Source organism: Leptonychotes weddellii, chromosome 1, assembly GCF_054177405.1.
Source record: "Leptonychotes weddellii isolate Sample4059 chromosome 1, ASM5417740v2, whole genome shotgun sequence".
Taxonomy (NCBI): domain Eukaryota; kingdom Metazoa; phylum Chordata; class Mammalia; order Carnivora; family Phocidae; genus Leptonychotes; species Leptonychotes weddellii.
The window spans coordinates 169091993-169116031 of NC_138369.1; the positions used below are offsets into that span (position 1 = coordinate 169091993).

At 36.4% G+C, this 24039-nt stretch overlaps 1 protein-coding gene across 2 annotated transcripts in view; it reads left to right on the forward strand.

Annotated features, from left to right (window-relative positions):
• Positions 1 to 24039, forward strand: part of LOC115944092 (uncharacterized) — a 501430-nt gene that overhangs the window by 129065 nt on the left and 348326 nt on the right. Inside the window, exon 3 of one of the 2 annotated variants that reach the window (XR_014138746.1) lies at positions 11707 to 11803. The exons of the other annotated variant lie outside the window; for it this stretch is intronic. The gene's annotated coding sequence lies outside the window, so the exon portion shown is untranslated. The remainder of the gene's footprint in view (positions 1 to 11706; positions 11804 to 24039) is intronic. 2 annotated transcript variants of the gene reach the window in all.

A 24039-nucleotide genomic window follows, 5' to 3' on the forward strand; every position in this document is an offset into this window, starting at 1 on the left:
TTAGAATCCGAGTATTTAAAAGGTGAATTAGGTATTATCAAGTTCAAAACACCTTAATATATATAAATAGGCAAAGGGTTGCTCAAAAAGGTGAAGTATCTTATTTAAAGGCACAAAAGCTACTTAGTGAAAACTTCTAAAAAGAGCCACATCTGAATCTCAACCTTATGTTAGCTGCTTGCCCTTTATATTAAAAACAAATGAACAAATCTGTCATCCTCTGGCCCAGGAGGTTCCCTTTTGAGGAAAGAGAATCTTGAGGCCTTTATCCTCCCATTAAATTTAAACAATCATCTGTTTTATTGATTCAAGATATTCCTGAGCAGTACTGAAGTTAAGAAAGAAATATGGAAGTTTCTTGAATACATACCTATCAGAATTTTGTGTAGCTTCTCAGGAATTTGTGTTTTCAGCTCATTCACATCTCTACACTGCTTCTGAGAATTAGGAATATACAGAAATGAGTTCAGAATTCTAAATAAAGTTCATCCTGATGACTCTTTTATATGGAAAACTGATATAGTAAGAAATGTACTTTAAAACTTCCTTTTCCAGTTGAATTATTAAAAGCCAAGTCCATTTCTTTTCAGGAATAATCATATTTTTCATATGATTTACTCAGTTGTAGTTGCCTTTGACTTGGATTTTGAAGTCTTCCACCAGAATGAATGCTGGAATATTTTCGCTTGTTAGTAAAAAATTGTTTTCAGGTTTATGCTTGTAATTTTTTTTAAAGATTTTATTTATTTGACAGAGAGAGAGAGAGAAAGACAGAGAGAGAGAGCACAAGCAGGGGGAGCAGGCAGAGGGAGAAGCAGGCTCTCCCACAGAGCAGGGAGCCCGATGTGGGGCTCGATTCCGGGACCCTGGGATCATGACCTGAGCCGAAGGCAGTTGCCTAACCGACTGAGCCACCCAGGCACCCCTATGCTTATAATTCTGAGCATAAATGATTTAGGATCATGGCGATGGTTTCCAGTAACATGATGGCATTTACGGGGCAGTATTAACACATTATGGTGAGCGCTAACCTTTTTTTCTGTAACTTCAGTGCTGCTTAGAAAAGTCATTTTGTCGGTAAAGTACTTGGGTAGAGTTAGTTCATTTGTACATTTATTTTTAACACCTCAGATGATCTGCGTAAGGATGTGTAAGTCTACTCATGCAGTAAGATGCTGCATGTTGAGGGAAAAACACAAGACGGTTGTAAGACACCTAGCTCTTTCTCTACTATGACAATGCTATGTGCCACTTAATAAACCACTTTTGTAGGCATTATCTATATGATGTGAAGGTTAAGGTTAAGTAATAGCTAAGGTCCCCTTTAGCTCTAACAGGTTTATTTCTATGATAAATGTTAGTCTATATACGTAAGTCCCAATTTTTTTTTTTAAAGATTTTATTTATTTATTCATGAGAGACAGAGAGAGAGAGAGAGAGAGGCAGAGGGAGAAGCAGGCTCCCAAGGAGCAGGGAGCCCGATGCGGGACTCGATCCCAGGACCCTGAGATCATGACCTGAGCCGAAGGCAGACGCTTAACCATCTGAGCCACCCAGGTGCCCCTGTAAGTCCCAATTTCTTAGATAAAGGTAAAAACAAAGGTCCCATTCCTTTGAAAACTCAAACTAAAGGACTAGGTATCCCATTACTTCCCATTGTAAACAATCTGTACTCTCTTCTCTTATCCTCCCTCTTGTGGAATTCCAAGAACTCCAGAAAAGATTTCATAAACCAAGGTTATATACTGACTTCTAGCATCGAGAAATTATGATGCAGTAGCTTATTTCCACTTCCTTCCCATACTCATATTCATGTTAATATTCTGACCTTTCAGCATGCGGTTTAGAAGATTTGAAATTAAAAAGAAGAGGAAAGGGGAACATGAAACACTATTTTTAACTATGGGGAAGGTCACTATTTTTAAAGAGAAACTAAACAGCTGACTCCCAACTTTTTAGGGAAGAGATGATCTTTTCCTGCTCCCCCACGCCTGCCATTAAGATTTATTTTTTATGAATGAGTGAATGACAAAAAAAAATGAACACTCTATGGCATTTTTGGGCTCAGCAGTGAAAAGTTAAGGTAAGAATGCAATACTGAAAGAACACTCAGGGTTTAGGAGAAGGGGGTTCCAGATACGGCGTGGTGTGCCACCTCTCCAGGGATATTCATTAAATCTCTTTACTTCCCCACTTTTTTCATTCAATATCTGTAAATTGAAGAGTCTGGGCTAAATTTACTCTACATTCACTTTTTAATTGTAAATATACTGCTTTCAGGATGTATATCCATTATGTACATATAAACAGAATTTTTCTGCATGTAGCTATTATGCTTTTAATCCCCCAAAGTAGTTTTTCAACACCTTTACCTCTTATTATCTGGAATATACTCAGGGAATGCAAATAATTCAAATATTTTTTAAGCAAATATTTCCAATGCAAATAATTCAAACATGTTTAAGCAAATTAGAAAGAAACGTAAGCAAATTAGAAAGAAACGTAAGCAAATTAGAAAGAAACGTAAACTTTCAGGTCCTTTTCCCTCTCTGTTATTTTCTGTCCTTTATAAAGCATCATAAGCAAGACTTGCTTTCATGATTACCTCCCAAGTAAGTAAACTTCTACCTGTGGATAATTACTAGCAGAGGACCGTTGCATCTTAAAGCAAAGCAAAACAAGACATAAAACCAACGGCAACAAAACAAAACCCTTCATCAAAAATGAGTTGGAGTAATAATTCCTAATAAGCGAAAAGGCAAGCGTGGGAGTTATTTTCACAAGGATGAGAAATAAGCCAAGATTTTCCTCTTTTACACTCTCAATTAAGCTGTAACATATACTCATGAAAAGGATAGTCCTGAATGTCCCAGAGGCACAAAAGAGGGTGGACCTACTTAGTTTATTTCTAAATTGTCAGCTCTTTTTCCCCCCTATTCTTTCAGTAAAATAAACTGTTTTGCTGAATAAGAGGGTTAAGAAAAGGCCTGAGTGAGTCACTCCAATTTGTTTCCACGTTCTGAACAGTCAGTAAAGAAATTTATTGCCTCATTAGGCATTTTGAGTAGATTTTCTGGAAACCTGAGTGACGTAAGGTAGAAAAGTAACCTAGTCAGACGGTTTAAAAGCGGTTGCAGCTGAATTTGTTTTTGAAATTGCAAGTTGCCTGTTAGGCTGGAATGACAGAGCGATTTCTTTCACGGAGCCGTGCCAGGCAGTGGGCTGGTTTCAAGGAGGAAATTGTGTCTATTTTCAGCAAGTACTAAAAAATGCTGTAAGATGACAGAGGCGAGGAGATGCCTGGAGGAGGGCAGTGGTCTCAGAAATGAGATCGCGGGTGAGCTTCGTGTAACGCACACAACAAAAGTTGTGCTGTCGAGGCTGGGTGGTAAGTTTGCAGCCTACAGGGCACGCATGGGATGCTCTGTTCTTCTCTGCCCCTGCTCTTTGTTTAGCTGATATTTAGCTAAGTTCAAATACAGATACTTAACATAGGACCTCTCTCACACTTAGGCATCTATAACCACTCTACCTCTGGTTTTGAGCTTCAAAGACTCATCGATGATCCGGTGAGGGAGCCTCTTTCCACACCCTGTGCATTTGTAATAATCTCTCCTTTAGAAAGGAACTTCTCCTTAACCCCTTTGAAAACGACTAAAAATTGGCAGTAACTGAAGTATTTTTTTTTTTTCGAACGAAAGAATGTCAAATTCACTGCAAAATATAAACAACCCAGGAGGCAAAAACTCTAAAGGACAAATGATTTATTAATAAGTAGGACACAGTGACTTGCTTGCTTAAACTAACTTTCTTTTCGTATGTTTAGCAGATAAACACATTAATCATGATCAGTGTGCACTGTATCAAAAGAGAATTTGATAAATTAATCACAGCCAACCATAAAACAAGGAAGTTTTAGGGAATTTTCCAGATAAAAGGAGTGGAAATATTTGTTTCTCATAATGAAAAGAAACGGGCGTGCGTGTGTGTGTGTGTGTACATATATATGTACACATATGTATACATGTGTCCATACATATATATACATATATATATGACATCCTAATGAACAAATCTGAGTTTCTATAAAGTTGAAGAATTATGAAATAAAGGGAAAATAAAGGTTTAATCTGAACCTCCTCCTTCTCTTATTGGTCAAAGAAAGATTTCTCAGCACTACTTATGTTCTTACTACAAAAGATCCCAAATCTGCGAGAGATCTTGGGATATAAAAAGAAGGGAATATTTTCTCCACCATCAAATCTTTCAATTCTCCCAACTGGCTGACCAGCTCGTTACCAGTATTCTGTCGAATTTCTAGAGAATAGAAGTTGAAAGAGAGAAAATATATATGGTAACAAGATGCTTGAGGGGGAGACATTGGGAGAAGAGACTTGGATTCTTGTCCAAGCTTTCCTAATCTCTTAGGATACAGTTTCCTCATCTGTGACATGTAAGGTTTGGACTGGATAGCTTCAAATTGCCCTTGAAGTTTTAAGAACCTGAGAACCTACCTTGGTGGTCTGGAGGAGATTAAAATCCACTTAAAACTTGAAGGAAGAAATTAAACGCTGCAAAATGGTGTCTTTCCTCATTACTCCCTTTCTAATTAACATTATAAAAGTTCCAGATCTGAGGCCCTGCCAAATTTAAAGGTCTGCTGTTTTACATATATATTCTTCTACATCCAATTATTTCTCCCTAAGAAAATATAAGATCAGTTATTTCTTAATGATTATTTGTTGACCGTGATGTTCATTGAACTTCTCGTGGGTGGTTCAATTCAACAAATATTTAATTAATGGCTACTATGTTTTGGGCAGTGAGCAAAGCAATAGAAAATACCACTCCCACTCCCACCAACCCTCTCTCAAAAACATGACAAAATGACAAATAGTCCTTGGTTTAGGGAGCTTAGAGTGTGCCTGGTACAGAATAGTTATTCAGCAAATATTTGTTCACTGATTGTATTGATATATTGAAGGAGATAATTAGAGTATAACATGATAAATATGTGTAGAGAAATATATATATTTAAATATAATACATGTATAGCTATTCAAAGGAGTAGGAAAAGCTTTACTTAGAGGAGTCATGGAAATATTTAAAGAGTAGTTGACATTTGAGCTAAGTAGGCTCCACAACAAGTAAGATTTCAAAAGCACGTTTTTGACAAAGGTAGTACGCTAGTCTATGGAATGTTTGTGATTGTTGAACACATGTCTTGTGGGGAGTGGTCATAGGTCATAGGAAATGAGGATGGAAAGGTGGTTGGAGCAAAACTGCCAAGACTTTTTAAATACTAGGCTAAGTAGTTTAAACTTCCTATTATGAGTAGTTAAAACTTCATACTATAAATAAGGGGAAATAGGTTGTTGTTGGTTTGTTTGTTTGTTTTTTGTTTTGTAAGGAAAATAGTGAGATGACCAGGTTTGTTTTCGTGATTTCTAATCCATTCAGTGTGCCCAGAGTCTGGGTTGAACATTTAAAGAGCTTCTCCAACTTTTTCACCTATGTTCCAGGAAACAAATGAAGTCAGTCTTTACCTTCTAAAGCAATTTACTTTCAGGGTGCCTGGGTGGCTCAGTCAGTTAAGTGGCTGCCTTCAGCTCAGGTCATGATCCCAGGATCCTGGGATTAAGCCCCGCATAGGGCTCCCTGCTCAGTAGGAAGCTTCCTTCTTCCTCTCCCTCTGCTCCTACCCCCCACTCGCGATCTCTCGCTCGCTCTGCTGTCTCTCAAATAAACAAATTTTAAAAAATCTTAAAGTAATTTATTTTCTGTAAGTAATGTATGATGTTTAAACTATAACATTGAACACGCTGAGCAGGCCTTTTTAAATGACACACCTCTCTTCAACTTTCTGGAGATTCTGATATGTCTTCTGTCTTCCCAGCCCCCCTCCCCCCATTTTTTTAGACTTGCAAATATACCATATGGATTCCAGGTGCCATTCATACTCTAACACAAACTCTAAGGGCACAGAATTATAACCAATTGTATAAGCAAAAATAAAAATAATAATAACATTGAGAGCCAGGAAATAGTAATAGTGTGAGCTCTAGATCCCGACAGCAGAGGTTCAGATCTTAGTTTTGCCACTGACTAACCATGACCTTGACCAGGTTACTTAAATTCTGCAGCTAGGTTTTGCCAGAGTTGTCTTGAGGAGTAAGAGTTAATACAGAACATGGCCTGGCATACAGTAATCAGTCCATAAATTATTGTAGATGCTGTTGCTATTGTTATATAATAGAGGAAGTTGGTATAATCTCTGTTTTTCCCACCCCGTATGATGCCTTCTTTCTGCCCCCATGAGTGATGCTACTTCTTTTTGGGATGATCTTAGTCCTTCTCGACTTCTTCTGCAAGGAACACACATTCTTCTCTTTGCCAAAATCTGTATTTCAGTAAGATTTAACACCTGAATCAAAATACACATTCAAATCTTCTCACATTAAATCACAGCTTCTTGTTCTAACCAAATACCAATGTTTTTATTCTGTTTTCTTATTCATTTTTTTCTTAAAATGTTAACTATTCTTTCTGTATCTGCTTACCCATGCATTCATTCAAGGACTTTTTTCTCAGGTATCTCTTTTAGTTTAGCAGTTCAAGAACTGTCAAGTCATTCCCTTATCTCAACACACACCCCAATTTGAAAAAAAAAATCTCATTTTTATTAATACTTCTCCCTAGATCTTATTTTTATAAGACTTAATTAATCTTTATGGGTCTTCTCTAGATTTCATTAAGATTTATACTTCCTTTTTAACTTGTGAAGACATGATTGGGGTTCAGCTAAGTTAGAGGTGTTAGAGCATGCCTTAGAACATCAAGTTCCAGACTGGACTGAGTGTTCTGGAAACTACCTGGTCCTCTACTTACCAGAAAGAGTTGTTTGGGAAGCCACTTCCTCTTGCATTACAACGGTTTCTCCACCATCAACTCTAACAGTAATTTCTTTTCAGACCTATTTTGTTATGTATAAAATAAATCTAAAAAATGATTTAGAAGGGAAAGCACTATAAAATGCAAACTATTCTTGATATTAGACTAAATTTAACAGTGATCCAGGATTTTAAAATCAGAGTAAAAAATAGCCAAAAAAATCTGTGATGGATTTATTATTGATTTTGTTGCATTGCCAAGGTCAGTCAGAATTGAAATGTGAGTAATATTAGTCTTACATAAAACGATGAGATTTTTTTTCTTGTCTCCCTCCTTCAATAAAACCAAACAGCCCAGGACATTTTGCATTAATGCAAGAAAGCTGAATTAATATTATTAATTATATAGCATTTATATGTTGCAGTTGTTCATCTTAACCGAGCTTTCAATATGCTTTCATGTTATTCAGTCAAAGTAAATTTTATCTGAGCTATTCAAAAATGAGTAACATTCCAGGCTTGGGTAGACCCTGAGGCACTTTGGTCTTACATTGCTCTGAATACAAAAAAAAGAAAAGAAATCAGGCTAGTTAAATCATCTTTAAAACAGATGGGCTATGGGATGATAATAGATGTTCCACACACCAAAACCAGAAAGACTCTTACTACCTTAAATAGGGTAAAATTTTAAGCAGAAAGGAAAATAAATAAAATTGCATGTCTGGAGGCCCTTTTTAGACTGCATCACTTTCCATCAAAAATGTTGCAGGTAAATAAAATATGTTCTTACTGAGTAATAAGTATAATATATGCAATTTATTGTCATTATAAAGAGTTTTTATTGTATCTGAAGAATCCCACAGAGAGCCATTACAAATCCATTATAGTGTTTTTAGTTAGTGATCTGCTCTGCTTCCCAAGCCATGCTTATTTTATGCAGTATTAGACTTATACTATGCATTTCTAGTTCATGCCTGGTCCAAATTCTGCATACAATAGTTGGAGAGGTTCTTCCTCACCTTGTTGGCCATTTCTTAAAACCACAATATAATTTATTTGAGTAAAATAGAGTGATGCTCTTTAAAAAGTAAAAGCTCAATTTAAACTTGAATGAAGGTTAAGTTTTTATTTGTAATGATTGAAAGAAACTTACATTTCCAATAGGAAGGGCTTTAGTGTTATAATATTAATAATAGAGTTTGATAAGAATATCATCATTTACCTCTAGAGAAGTGGTTTCTTTTGGACTTTTCATTGACTTCCCATGATGTCCCCACTCTCTCAACTTGGAATTCACAATCCAGGCCTCAACTTACATTTTTACTTCTTTTGTGTATAGTCACATTTTCACAGAAGACCTTCCTTCCACCTTCCACCAGACTCATCTTTCCAATTATGTGAATTTCAGGACATAATTTTTTGCACTTTTCCTTTTACTTGTAATTTCATGTAAACCTTTTACTCCTTCAAACACCTTTTTCTAACTGCTTCAATTTTTTACTTTCTCCAAACACCTTTACTATGTTCCAATTTTTTTCCTGTCCTAGAGGTCCATTAAAATCCTCCTTTTTCTCTAAAACCTTTTCTGCAGGTGGAAATCTTTTTCTTTCCAATAAGATTATACCTCAGCTGTCTTGAACTGATTACATCTGTGGGTAGGACAGAAAGGGAGTATACACCTGTTGAATGACCCTCATTTTCCATGGATTCTGCTAGGTGTTCTACGTGATATATCTCATTTAATTCACATCACAACCAAGGAATGGGTGTTGTTATACAGATGAAGAAACCAGGGTCTGGTTTTCAGTTAGTTTCACTAAGTCTTTCTGGTAGAAAGCAACAGAGAGCATAGATTCAAACCTCTATCTCTTCTACACCAAAACCTGTGTTTTTTGCACTCAGGTGTCTTTCCTTGTATGTGGGTCTATTTCATTTTCTCATCCCTCACTGACAACAAGAGTTCTATCACGAGAATCTTTGTTCTTTTAGGGAGCTCTCACATAGTTGGCCTCATAATGGGCCTCCTTTCTGCATTTAGGAGTCCTCGTGGAACTCAGATGCAATACTGGCCTTTATACTTTTTCCACTTTTACTCATTAAAAACAATGCATATGTTCATAATTGGAAATCTTCTGTGTTTCCCTGTCAGCAAAAAAAAAAGAAAATACACGAATAATGGAGGCACTTTCAGAAAATCTTGCTATGTTTTCAAATTGGTCATGAACATAAAAGAGTTTCTTAGGTTTTCCAAGTTTAACTTTTATTTTTTGTGTTTTATTCTGTGTGTGGTTGATAATATGTCTTAGTTTATACAGCTTTGTGTTCTGTATAAGTGTGTTCTGCATTTTTCTCAGATCATCTGAAGCTTCACTGGGGGAAAAGAAATCTTCAAAAAGGTACATGGACTTTGAACTAAACTTAGTCATACTTAAGAAGGTCAGTGTTCAACACATTACCTTGAGTTTGGTATCATTTAAAAAGCAATAGAATTTTTTTTAATTAAATGAAATAACATGTTTGAATACAATTTCCAGACCTTCCCTACTCCTGTGTAGAGGGAACAAATTACAAAGGAATTCTTTATGGAGCCCATAAATATCGAAGGAACTTCTAGAACTACTGACCAGCAACTCAGACGCTGCTCTGTAAATATTGTCCATCTATTGCTTATCATTTTATTCTAAGCCAAACTCCTAAATAACTTGAAAAAAAGAGTTTTAGATGATTAGATAATATTTCTGTATAAGGTCAACATAAATCTCTCTTGAAAATGTGTTATGAGTCAAGCAGGACCTGTCCAATATTATTTATGCTAGAAGAAAATTTATGCTGAATCTTCTGTCAACTACCACATATTAATTGTGTAAGAGAGCTAAGGAAATTAAAGCAGAAAATAGAAGGCCCCATTCTTGGTCTCATGGGATTTGCTCTGTAACAAAGAATGCAAGGCATTGGCTTAAACAGAGATACACACGCACACATCACATCTCAAGACAGCCTAACTGCCGGGGCCCCTCGGTGGCTCTGTTGGTTAAGCGTCTGCCTTGGGCTCAGGTCATGATCCCAGGGTCCTGGGATTGAGCCCCGAGTTGGGCTCCCTTTCCCTCTCCCTCTGCTGCTCCTCCTGCATGTACTCTCTCTCTGTCAAATAAATAAGTAAAATATTAAAAAAAAAAAGATAGCAAAACTGCCAAGAGAGGCACAGATGAGTTCAGTAGACACTGTCATGGCCTCTAGCATGGTTAAAGAAATTGTTACCAAGGAGGTACAATTTGAGCGGAGGGGCAGAGTTTTGTTAGGTAGAAAGCTAGTGGCACAACAATTTGGGTGGGAATAAAAATGTAAATCAATTTGCAGAACTGGCTTAGTCAAGATAGGTTTGCATCAGATTGACTAAAATGGAAGCTTTGTTCTAATAAACACAATCTTGTTTTCTTTCTAGTTATATTTTTCTTACCTTGCATCTCAGTTGACCACTGTTTTGGACTAGTACTACCATGTTTTAGTATCTCTGCACTTTTATAAGTGTAAGATGTAAGCTTTGAATTCTTGGACACAAGTGACCCATTCCTTTGAGAGTCTGACCACTCAACAGGATCCACTGATCTCAGCTGCTCGATGGTTGATCACTTTGCTCACCAGGAAACATCATCCCATGATGCTATGTCCTAAGAACACCAAAATCTTCAGCTTCTTGAGAAGCTAAACCAGGAGTGTTATGGTTCACTTCTACACATTCTCCAGCTGTGCCCGAATGGCTTGATTTCTCATCTCTTTCATGGTGAACAGAAATATTCTTAGAAATTCTTTTTTTCCTTTGAGCTACCAAGATTTTGGCCTGTCTTTTTGTTGGTCGTTTCCTGAAGGGGATTGGACTATTTGACCATTTTAAACCACTTTTCTGAGAACCAGTACATCCTAAAAATGGTCTGAGGCTTGTCCTTTGATTATCTTTAGGGATCACCTTTAGAAGAGTTGCAGAAGAGACCAGATTGAAACAGGAATCTGTCAGGTTCCCTGTTGCATGTTTTTAATTCACACACCCCCATGGCTACATCCAACAGAGGTGACCTGAATTTTCTCTTTGATGTTGCATACCATGAATTCCCATAGCAGGTCAGGGACAAAGGGAGCATTTAAAAGCTTTTTTTTCTAACATTGCCTTAGCAGATACTGACTAATTGTATCCCAGGAACATGCTCCTGATTTTAGAATCATAAACATCAGTAGGAATGAGATGCTTGCAGAGTGATACAGCGACTTTGATTCCTCTTGGGTGGTCAAAACACAGCATGTGTGATATTTTTACAAACTATGGTTCACAGAGCACATAGTTCTAGAGCATTTTGTTTTCATTATGTTCATGTCAATGGAAACAGTTGTGCTTCCTGATGTCTTACTGAGATGGCCTTTTTGGTAATTTTAGGCTACTTTCCCAAGGATACTGCATGTTGCCTGACCCTTATTCCTGAGGAAATAAGTAGGACTTGGACTGACTTGTGGATAATGTACTTTCTTTAAGAATTGCAGAAGGAAAAACATCAGACTAGGATGCGCTCCAGAAATAATAATGGAGAATCTCATCCTGTTTTGTAAACTCTTTGTACTTTGCTCTTTGTGAGATTTGTGGGAATATTATTTTTTAAAGGGCCATTATACTTTGAAAGATATTATGTTGCATTAAACTTGTTTTAGAGTTAAGAAAGAAAAATAAGATGTTATTAATGGGTTCATAAAAATTGCCTATAGTATACCTATAGGAAGTTTCATATGTGTGCTCATTCTGAATTTACAAGTCAACATTTTTTCTCTCTAGCAGCTTTATTTGGAGTGTCCAAGGTGATAGAAAGATGAGAATGAACAATACCCAACCAGTGCTTTACTTGAAGAAATTTCAGTATTCTGGAAATCAGGTAAAAATAAAATACAGAGACCTTTAGGTATGCACATTCTCTTTGTAAAATAAACTTTTTTTTTTTAAATCAAGTTTGCTCTACAGATTCCTTCAAGAAGATATTTACCATCAAATTTAATATATAACTTGTTTACAAACACTGCATCTAATGCTTCATTTTTTTTTATGGAGAGCATTATGTTTTCTAAAGCATACATGCATTCATTCACTTAGTAAAGTCTATTGGTAATATCTACTTTTGTGGAAATATTTTGAAGAGAAAGAGGATATATGCCTATTTGATTTGACTTGTATAATTCTAAACAAAGGAAAGAGGATTAGGTTAGGTAAATACAGTGTTTCTTTAAAAAGTAACTTATTTTCACCACATAAAAATATGCTCACCTACTTAGAATGCAAATTAGTTTAAAGGTTAAGTATCTAGAGAAATAAACCCTTTGGCACGCGTGCAGGGGGGCATCCACTTTCAATTTCTTTAATTTGTATTTTTCTTTTGCATTTTTAAATCATATTCATATTCTGGGTCATGACTTGTCAACTTAGATCTCATTGACTGACTCCTATTGCTACAGATGAAGGATTAAACTTTCTTAAAACCCTCACTCTCTTTACTTTATCCTTCCATGATAGCTATGTCACATTTTAGTTTAAATCTATATCAGGGTTTTTAACTGTTATGATTATATAAATAGCATTTGCTGCAGAGCCTGGTGATAGGACATGATAAAAAAGTTATTGTAGAACTTTTCTTTTTCTTGAATTAACACGTGCTTCATTTATTTTTCTTTTTTGCCCCGTTTCTTTGTCTCCCTTCCTTATTCCCTCACTCTCTTTCTTCTTTCCTCTCTTTCTTGTTTTGCAAAGTCCTCCCTCAAAGCTCCAAAATTTTTATAAAATGCTTCTCTTCAATCTTTTGCACAGGCGAGTTGGTCAGATAATCTAGCTTTTCTCTCTCTCTCTTTTTTTTCTCTAAAAGAATTACTTCCTGGGACCCTCTCTTCTCCCACTTTTATCTTGTCTGGTTGCTCTCTAAAGCATCCTATAAAAAGATGTAATTCAGAGGTATTTTTGGATGTCATCCTAAAAATGTATATTTTTTATGATGTTATAACCTCTTCTTTCTGGAAATTATGTCCTCATTTTACTTAGTTACCTTCCCCCACACCCCTCTTTTGGCTGGAACTCATGTTCTAGTAATGTTTTGAGAAAAGTTCTACAGATAATAAATACTTTATAAACTTGCATGTTGAGAAATGTTTTTATTCTTCCTGATACTTGATTGAATCTTTGGGAATAGAATTAGAGATTTAAAATATTTTTGCACTCAGAAATAAAAGCATTTTCCCATTACCTTCCAGCTTCCAATGCTGTTGTTGAGAAGACCACTGTCAGTTTGATCCTGATTTTTTGTATAGATCTACTTTCCTCACTAACAAGCTTTTGAAATCTTTTCTGTATTTCTGGTGTTATAGTTTTATCAGAATATGTCTTAGAGTGGGTTTTTCTTCATCCCTTGTGTCAGGGCACTTGATGGATCCTTTTAATCTGGAGACTCATGCTATCAAATATGAGAAATTTCCTTGTTTTATGTCCTTAATAATTTCTTTACTAGCATTTTCTTTCATCTCCTTTTCTTGAATCGTCAGTTGTGGAGTGCTGAATTATCTCTATTGATGGTCTGTTTGAACAAAATCTTTTCTCTCCTCTATTTGTCTTTTTTTTAAAGATTTTATTTATTTATGTATTAGAGAGTGAGAGAGAGAGAAACAGCATGAGAGGGGAGAAGGTCAGAGGGAGAAGCAGGCTCCCCGCTGAGCTGGGAGCCTGATGTGGGACTCGATCCCAGGACTCCAGGATCACGACCTGAGCCGAAGGCAGTCGCTTAACCAACTGAGCCACCCAGGCACCCTCCTCTATTTGTCTTTTTGAATTTACTCCTCTTTATCTTCTAATACTTTTACTAGAATCTGACTTTTGGTGTTCACGTGTTAAGTAATATTATCCTTTTTATTCTCTGCTTGTTTCTCTTATGTTTTATTGCATCCTGTCTTGTTTCCTCAAGACAGTATCTTTTCTCATACTTGGGGACATTATTATTATTTCTTTGAAATTGTATTTTTCTTACTGCCTCTTCTCTATTTCCCTGGGTTCCTTCTTTTCTTTCACTTATTTTGTTTCCTGTTTCTTCCTTGATGGATCCTCAGTGATGATCTTTGACTTCCCAATCATATTCTTGAAGGAGACACTAAAAACCTAAATGGAATTCTGTGCACAGGAGTGATGCTTGTCAGCGGGTAGGATTCACTTGTGATCCCCTGGGCTGGCAGTTGCTTTTTTTGGTGGACAGGACACATTAACATCTGTATCTGAGTTTTTTTTTTTCCTCTGTGGTAGTTATTTACTCAAGAGAAAAATTCTTAATCTTCTGTTGGAGGCTATGAACACCCTGGGGCTTAGCTATAGGGAAGGTAGAGGTATCATGGTACTTAATGTACATAGACTTTCATGTAATCTTTCAGCTTCTGGCACCATATCCCTTTGCTGCCTTTTGTATTATAGATTGGGGTCATTCTAGTTCAATTTCTCCAGATACCATTTCTTTCCTTTAGAAGTGAGAAGGGTTAGTCCCCTGACCCCTTTTTAGTGGATGTGTGATCATAGGTAGGTGTCTGTTTCTCTTAAAGTCTTTCAGTCTCTCTCTTTTCAACTCCTGGCCTCAACCCGACCTTTGGCAATACCCGAATGTTCCAATGTCTGAGCTTTTCTTGTGGGTATGCTTGTTACTTTTAATTATTATCTCCTACTTACACAGTTTATCTTTCTTCTATTTCATTAAATTAAATGCCACTATTCCACATACTTTCTATCTTTAAATGGTTTAGAGATATAAAAGTCTCTGGTTTAAGAAAATATTTGAATTTGTGTGCTAAGCTGATAATGACTCTCAAAAATATGTTGATGTCCTCATTCCCAGAGTCTGTGAATGTTATCTTATTTGGAAAAATGGTCTTTGGATATAATTAAGGATTTTGAGATGAGGAGATTTTCCTGGGTTATCCAGGTAGGCCCTAAGTGCCATCACAAGCATTCTTATAAAGAGAGGCAAAGGGAGGAGATTTGACACACACAGAGGAGAGGGTGATATAAAGATGGAAGCAGAGATCAGAGTGATATGGCTTCAAGCCAGGGCATGCCAGAAAATACAGGAGCCCCCAGAAACTAGAAGAAGCAAGGAACAGATTCTTCTGCTGAACCGTTCTCCGGAGAAAGCTTGGCCCTGCCAAAAGGCTTTATTTCAGCCCAGTGAAACTGATGTTGAAATTCTCGTCCCCAGAACTGTAAATAAATTAATTTCTGTTGTTTTAAGCCACTAAGTTTGTAGGAATTTGTTACAAAGGTCACAGGAAACATGTTGTTTTTATTAGAGTTTCTTTTTCTCCTTTATGCTTTGTGATAATTTTTAAAAGGAGAAAGGGAGATTTTATTTTTATTTCACCTTCTTGAAACTGGAATCATTTAAATCTTTGGTTTAGGATCGTTTTATTTCTCCTAATTTTATATCTCACAATTAGGATGCTCACTTTCAGAAGCATTGGAGCTTTCCCAGATAGGAGATTTTAACAATGTCCTCATTTATTTTTCTCCTCTTCTTATTATATAGTATCTCCTATCAAACAGATATTACTTACTTCCCTCCCTTTCCTTTGTTTTCTTTCTTTCCTTTCCTTTTCCAATAATCTGTTGATTATTTGCTTAGTGTTAGGCATTGTGGCAAGCTTTGAGAATATGGAACTGATAAAGCTGTTTTACTGCCCTCCATGAGTTCACTGTCTATTGATATAGAAAAGGAACAAAAATAACATTTGTTTAATTCCAAATATAAAACCAAAAACAGAAATAAAAAACAACAACTAAAATACAATACTGTAAGTGCTAAATTAAATGTATGAGCAAAATGCTGTGGTCTCCCAGACATACAGTGATAGTTCTGCTTAACAGAGACTGAAAGGATTTATGAAATAGTACCTGAACAGGGTCTTAGGGGATGGACTGGACTTTTATGAAGAACTAAATAGGGAAAAGTCATTTTATGGAAAGAGACTGCCTCTACGGAAGGCATACACATGTTAAAGAGCATGGATTGCTTTGGCATGGCAAGATATTCAGTAGACTTGGAACACAGATTAAAAGTCGGGGAGTGGGACACCTGGGTGTTTCAGTCATTAAGCGTCTGCCTTCGGCTCAGGTCATGATCCTGGGGTCCTGGGATCGAGCCCCACATCAGGCTCCCTGCTTGGCTGGAAGCCTGCTTCTCCCTCTCTCACTCCCCCCTGCTTGTGTTCCCTCTCTCACTGTGTCTCTCTCTGTCAAATAAATAAATAAAATCTTAAGAAAAAAATAAATAAAAGTGGGGGAGTATAGGGTCATGAAACCATTAAGGTTGAAGTCAAATTATGATGAACATTTTTTTTTTGCTTGTGTTAAGGAATTTATATATTTTTAACTGAAGTATTCATATAATTTCACTTATCTGTGGAATTTAAGAAACAAAACAAATGAACAAACAAAATAAAAAAGAGACAAAAATAGATTCTTAAACAAACTGATGGTTGCAAGAGGGGTGGAGGCTGAGGGGATGGGAGAATAGATAAATGGGACTAAGAGATATAAACCTCTAGTTGCAAAATAAATAAGTCATGGAGGTGAAAAGTACAACATGGGGTATGTAGTCAATAAGATTATAATAACATTGTTTTGTGGCAGATGGGAACTACATTTATTATGGTGAGCATTGAGTAATGTATAGAATTGTTGAATCATTATATTGTACATTTGAAACTAATATAACACTGTATTTTAAAAGATACACACACACAATGAAATATTATTCAGCTATAAAAGAGAATGAGATCTTGACATTTGCAACAACATGGATGGACCTAGAAGGTATAATGCTAAGTGAAATAAGGAGTTTAGATTTTTATTATTTTGGAAATGGGGGAAAATGGGCTTTAAGCAGGAAATTGGCATGGTCCATTAGGAATAAAACTGGCAGCATTTGATTACCACACTGAGGAGAAGCTGGGAGATCAGCTACAAGTCTCTTGTAAGAGACCAGGTGAGCAGTAGATGACAACGACCTGAGTCAAAGCAGAGGTAATGGGACAAAGATAAGAGAATGGAATGAAGAGATGATTATGAAACAAAAGTGGCAGAGTGATGGAATTTTTACCGTTAAGTAGAAATGGTGAGTACAAAGAGAGCAATCACAGAGTGCAATTGGATGCTGGGGGAGAGGAATCAAATTGGGTCTGGGAGGGGCGGAGGACATGACACCAAAGCTGATTATTCAAAGAGAGAAGGAACAAGTTATGTGAAGAAGAGGATCAGGGAAACAGATTGTGGCAGCAAGCTCTCCAAATACCAGAGACAATAGATGTGAGAAACATATTGGCTGTTGGATCAGCTCTAAGTGGCACATGAGTGCTGGTGGAGAAAGTCTAGTGGGATGTGACAGATGAAGAACCCAGTGAGTGGAAACCTCTGGTGAATTTTCCTCATCCTTTCTTTCTCTAAGTGCTCATCTTTTACATTTCTACCAATCTTTATGCCTGGAAGAGTTTTTGTCCAGTGCCTGTGCATTCTTCCTTCTAAAATACCCTCAGAGCTTCTATCCGTCAGGACCACCATCCCAATTTCATGTTCTTGGGAGAAATTTGTATAGATTTGTACTTATTACAAAATTCTATCCAATTGCTTTATCCATTTGTAGTCCATCATTTATTACTTCAGCACACACTTAGCCAGTAAAAAGGAACAGCCAAGACACTATGGCTTCCATTGGAATTCAAGTGCACCAATATATTCTCTCTCTTTTTTTTTTTAAGAGTGACTGAGGTTCTTTTTTTTAAATTTAATTTAATTTTATTATGTTATGTTAATCACCATACATTACATCATTAGTTTTTGATGTAGTGTTCCATGATTCATTGTTTGTGCATAACACCCAGTGCTCCATGCAGAACGTGCCCTCCTCAATACCCATCACCGGGCTAACCCATCCTCCCACCCCCCTCCCCTCTAGAACCCTCAGTTTGTTTCTCAGAGTCCATAGTCTCTCATGGTTCATCTCCCCCTCCGATTCCCCCCTTCATTTTTCCCTTTCTACTATCTTCTTCTTTTTTTTTTAACATATAATGTATTATTTGTTTCAGAGGTACAAGGTCTGTGATTCAACAGTCCTACACAATTCACAGCGCTCACCACAGCACATACCCTCCCCAGTGTCTATCACCCAGCCACCCCATCCCTCCCACCCCCCACCACTCCAGCAACCTTCAGTTTGTTTCCTGAGACTAAGAATTCCTCATATCAGTGAGATCATATGATACATTCTTTCTCTGATTGACGTATTTCATTCAGCATAATACCCTCCAGTTCCAACCAATATATTCTCTTATTTGACAAGTGTTAAGAAAAAAAAACACCTCATAGCAGATCTTCCTAGTTCTCTGCACTTACAAGTATCTTGCAACATTTGACTATTTCTTCTTGAGCTTTGTTCTAGGGAACAAGAAAAGAATAAACTTTGTAATGTGTAATCAGTACAATATACCCCAAAGTGCTTTAGCTCAGATATTTACATAACGTTTTGAGCACATCCCATAGTTAGAATCAATTTTCTTTCCTTAAAATCTTCAGAGTTAATTAATTTAACCAATTATTGGGGGACAAAAATGACAAACATGGTAACAATTCCCCAATCTAATTAAATAGCAGTTTGGATCTGAAAAACAAGTTTTTATTGAAAATTTTTGAACTGGAATCACAGAACTTTTTCTGCCTTTGTGTTCAATAACCCACCATATGCTCTTCTAATTGGAAGTTTAGTTTTGATCATTGGGATACAGGCTCAAAGAGCTCAGGAAAGTAGGTTGTAGCCTATGGTTAACTCTTTCAGATTATCTAACTTGATAGTCTAAATTTTAATATCAGCACGATCAATCAGAGTTTTGCAGCTTAGCAAGGGTTTTAGAGCCAGTGGTATAGAGTATTCACTGGAATTCGGTGCCCTTGATCTTGGTAGGCTTACCTTGCTTGGCAATATCCTCTGACCCAGAATTCCCCCTGGATAGTCCCAAATATCCTAATCTAAAGCCTGACAATTACAACTAGCACACATGTGCCTAATGCCTCTAATCTCTTTTCCTTAATTGAGCTTGTTACCACTCTATCTTCCTAAGGCGTTTCTGGGGTTCAGGCAGATTTAGCAGTGACTCAGCTAGATGGAAACTATGGGCAGTGAGGGTGCATGGGGACTTCTCAGTATCCCGTGTGTGATCAAAGACAAGTCAGATAAAAGGACCCCAGTGTAGCCTTCGCCTCACAGAAGATCCTCCCCCGAGGAGCTCAACACTTGCCCCTTCTATAAATTCCCATGGGATCAGGCCCCAGTTGTTACCTCTCATTATGCAGGACACACAACCCATCCCAATTTGTCCCAATTTGTCACTTTTTGTGTGAAATTTGTAAAGTTCTTTATTTTCTTCAATCTGAACCAAACTCATATACTCTGACCACTCTAGTGCTCTCAACTGCATCTACTATCATCTCCAGTCCAGTTAGACGATTTTCTACATTCTCTTCTAAAGCCTCTGCTTTTATGGATATAGAAATATACGTCAGAGCCAGTTACACACATGCATTTCCTATCACCTCTTCAGAAGCCGTGTTCTTAGTTTCCTTCCAAGCTCCCATTCTATTCATTTATTTATTTTTTCAGATTGTGCCAGTTCATCTCTGTGTCTGTCTGTTTCTTTCTGGATTTCTCTGTCTCTCTGTTCTCTCTCTCCTCTCTCTCTCTCTCTCTCCCCTTTTTTCCCTATTTCTAATCTCCATATTTTACTTCCTTGCTTTGTTGGTTTTTGTTTTAATAATATCTTTAAATGACAGCACCCAGACTGCCTTTATATATTTGTTGAAACAACAAAAGTTGTTGAACTAGGTGCTTTTGGACAACCTGGACTCTTCTTCCTCAGGAGGAGAATTTGCTTTTATATTCCATTACTTTGTTCTGGTTTCACTTTTCATTAATGACCCATTTGTGTAGAGTTCTCTGCATTTTCTTTTCCTTTCTTCCTCCTCCCTCCCTCCCTTCTTCCCTTCCCTCTTTCCTCCCTCCCTCCCTTCCTTCCTTCCTCTTTCCTTTTCTTTTTAAACAACCTCACTTAACTCCCTGCTTGCTTACCCACTTTGCTTCACATATCCTAAACCACAGTACCTTTTTTTTTCTTGCTTTCCTGCTGCTGCCCCAATCCACTGGGAACCACACAGACTGGGAGGGTCTCAGACATGAGTTATTTTAGATTGTCAGTGAAGAACTAAATAAGTAGATGCTGGAGGAGGGCGATTGTCATTGAGTGAAAGACGTGACTGTTGCCATATGCTCTCAAAGGAGGAAACAAAGTTTTGTGCATACATGAACATGATTTTACATGTTCTTTAAAATTTTTCCTATAGCTCTAAGGACCAAGTTAGAAGCAGTGAAATGGAAGGGAATGGAAATTTTTCAATTAATTATGAAAGAAGACTCATTCCAACTACTGACTGACTTGATTTGAGAGAGTAAATAATCCAAAATAAATTGAAAGCTTCAAGATTTATGATCAAGAGAATGCTGGAATTAAAGATAGTGATGCCTGCCTCTACATTTTTTAATGAATACTTCTCTTTTATAAAAGAAATACAGTTAAATTATACATAACTTAAAAAGAGAAGAAGTAAAATAATCCAGGATTCTGCTGGAGATGACAGTTGCTATCAACATTTGGATACCTGATCCTTTTACTATATTCAGAAATATTACAAAATTTGAATTCTACATTATCTGGAGTTTGTTTTTTTCCTCCCTTGTCTATGTGAAGTTCACATCTCACAAATGTTTAAAATAATTATTTTATTTTATATATTTTTAATTTTTTATTTCAGTATATTTGACACACAATGTTACATTAGTTTCAGGTGTACAACTTAGTGATTTGACAAGTTTATCCATTACACTACATTCACCACAAGTGTAATTTACATTTGTCCCATTACATCACTATTACAATATCATTGGCTATATTCCTTATGCTGTGCCTTTTATTCCTGTGACCTATTCATTCCAAAGCTGGAAGCCTGCATCTCTCTCTCCCCTTCACCCACTTTGCCCACCCCCCAAACACCCCTCTCCTCTAGCAACTATCAGTTTGTTCTCTGTGTTTATAGGTCTGATTCTGCTTTTTGTTTAAATGGCTACATAAAATACCATATCATAAAAATAGATATATTCTTATTTTCAATCTTGTAAGCAATTATAAACAGCTTCATACAAAAATGTTGCTCTGTCTCACTGAAGACTTTCTTACTAAAGAGTCTTAACTTTCCTACAAAAGAATCTTTGACACAGTATATCCTTGATATAATATTATTGAGAATCATGCCCCACGTCTGACCCTTTTCATGGGTAGGTGCCTCTCTGGAAGTGTTTTCTCCCATATGCCATCATGTTGGGCCCTTACATTGTATTTTAGATTGTTGCTCAAATGTTATTACACCAGAGAGACATTTCCCTGAGCACCCCCTCCATAATCATTCATTATTTCCTTATCCTGCATTATTTTTCATCTTAGTATTCAATAGTACCTAATATGTTATGTTTTATTGTCTCTCTCCACATCCTAGAATTTACATTAAATGAGACCAGAAATCCAATCTATTTTGTCAAACAAAACAGTGCCTCATATAGTTTTTGGCACATAGTAAGTGATTAATAAATATTTGTTCAATAAATAGATAACCAAAAAGGAAAAAAAATGTAAGAATTTTGGTACCTATAAACTAGTTCCTTTCCAGAAAGCTTGCTCCAAGTTAAACATTCGTAAGCATAGAATAACCCACTTTTAGTAATAATTTAAAAATTGTCAAATAATAGGAAAAACTTATACTAAATCTCAGTGTTGGTTTAGTTTTCATTTTTATTTCTTCTTTGAATTATCTGTGTCTCTCCTTTATATTTTTCATTAAATTGTTTCTTTAAAACCATGTGCAAGAGTTTATATGCATTGTGTTGAAATTTTTCACATTTTTATAGACATTTTCCCTTTTTCAAAGTATTCTTTCAAATTTTCCTTATGTTTTATGACGTCTTAGACAAAATATGTGTAGAGTAGAATATTCTAAGATTTCTTCCCCTGAGCTCACCTACACTGTTGCTATAGACTTCAAACTTGTCTTCCTATTTTTTTAAGTTTGTCATTCATATCACTCATGGTTTTTTAGTGTCATTTCTTATCCTTGCTTCAGTTTTTTTCTTTAGCCACATGACTCTCTTTTCTTTTTAAAAGTATATATTTCCATTTTATTTTAGGCCATTTCATCCTTCTTGTCTTATAATATAAGGATCATATCTTCATGGATTCCATTTAAAATGCCTGTTCTCAGGGCAGCTGGGTAGCTCAGTCAGCTGAGCGTCTGACTCTTGGTCTCAGGTCTTGATCTCAGAGTTGTGATATCAAGCCCTATGTTGGCCCCCACGCTGGGTGTGGAACCTACTTAAAAAATAAAATAAAAAGTAAAATAAAATAAAATAATGTCTCTTCTTACTTATTTTAACAAATGATACATTCAGTTACCGCTCTCCTTTTGATAATCTTCTTTTCCCATTTTTTCTGTTGTATTTTTATATAGGCCCTCACTTTATATTTGTTTTCTATTTGCTCAACAATAAATCAACTTAGATCTAGATCCAATGTCATGTTTACAACCAGATGACACCTGTTGTTTTCTTACTATCCACTTCTTGCTGGTTAAAACCTATTTATGCTGGTTAAATACCCTTCCTATCACCCCAGCTGGGGGACAGGTTGGTGTGTAGACCTCCCAGCTAGAGACTAGGAAGCAGATGTGGAGTCTAACTTTGCTTTCTAAAGAGAAGTGGTCTCCTGTGTCCCCAAACTTGTTGTTTCACAAGCAGGAAAAGCTATATTTTCTAATACATGGTTTTTTCCCCACCATCTTCCTACCCCAGCTACCACCTACATTGCTTTAGCTAAATCTGGGGAGATGTAATATGTCACATGCTAGTTCTCTCTCTTCCTTCCTGTTTTCAGATACTAATGACAAAATAGGAAGAGATGATACTATGAGGATACTACTCCATGTATCTCAAGAGGCAGCACCTTCTGCTGATACCCAGCGATATCATAGCAATCCAAGATTTTAGTGGAACGGGTCCATGAATCTGTATTAGTTAATAAAGAAATGTTGAAAATACTTCCTTGACTTTCAAATGAATAGGATTAGTCTGTCTATGGGTATAGACCACCTGTTGTTTTTTCTTAGTCCAATAACATTAACTTTAGAGGGATGGTAAAGGAATTGCTTTGATTAATCTTAGTTTTTAGAATTATTGTAAGATGTGTTTTTCTCTGTAGGTATTTTAACAGAAAGTATGTTAAAAACAATTTATGATGGCAGACTGCTAATCAGATGTCTTGAAAACTAGAAGTTTGATAGCAGTGTTTTTCAAGACTCATTTTGGTTTGTCTATTCTTCCATACCAATGACTATCTTCCAAAGCATTGCATATGCTTAGGGAGAAATACATAGATGTAGAATAGAATTACTGTGGGAAATGTCAGCACCACATAATAAGTGGCTTTTTGTTGTTATTATGTAATCCTTAGAAATTATGTCTCTATAACTTAATATAGGAATATTATGGCCTATCTCTTTGAATGGCTTTTTAATTAATTGAAACATAAAAAAGAGATGACAGAGTTTTGCTGGTAAAGTTACCTAAGCTATTGAAATACTTTATTTTTTTAATTGTTCTTGGTCATATTCTTTTTTTTTTTACTTTTAAAGATTTTATTTATTTATTTGCCAGAGAGAGAGAGCACAAGCAAACGCACAAACAGGGGGGACAGCAGGCAGAGGGAGATCAGCCTCCTGCTGATCAAGGAGCCTGATGTGGGATTTGATCCCAGGACCCTGGGATCATGACCTGAGCCAAAGGCAGACACTTAACCAACTGAGCCACCCAGGTGTCCCACTATTGAAATACTTTAGATGAATTTAGCAAAAATTATCTGCTGTGTTTGATTAAATCACCATGACATCTAGAGTAACAGACTTTTTCCAGACTTTTTAACAGACATAAAATGAAGATGGAAAGTGAGTCAGGTCAGG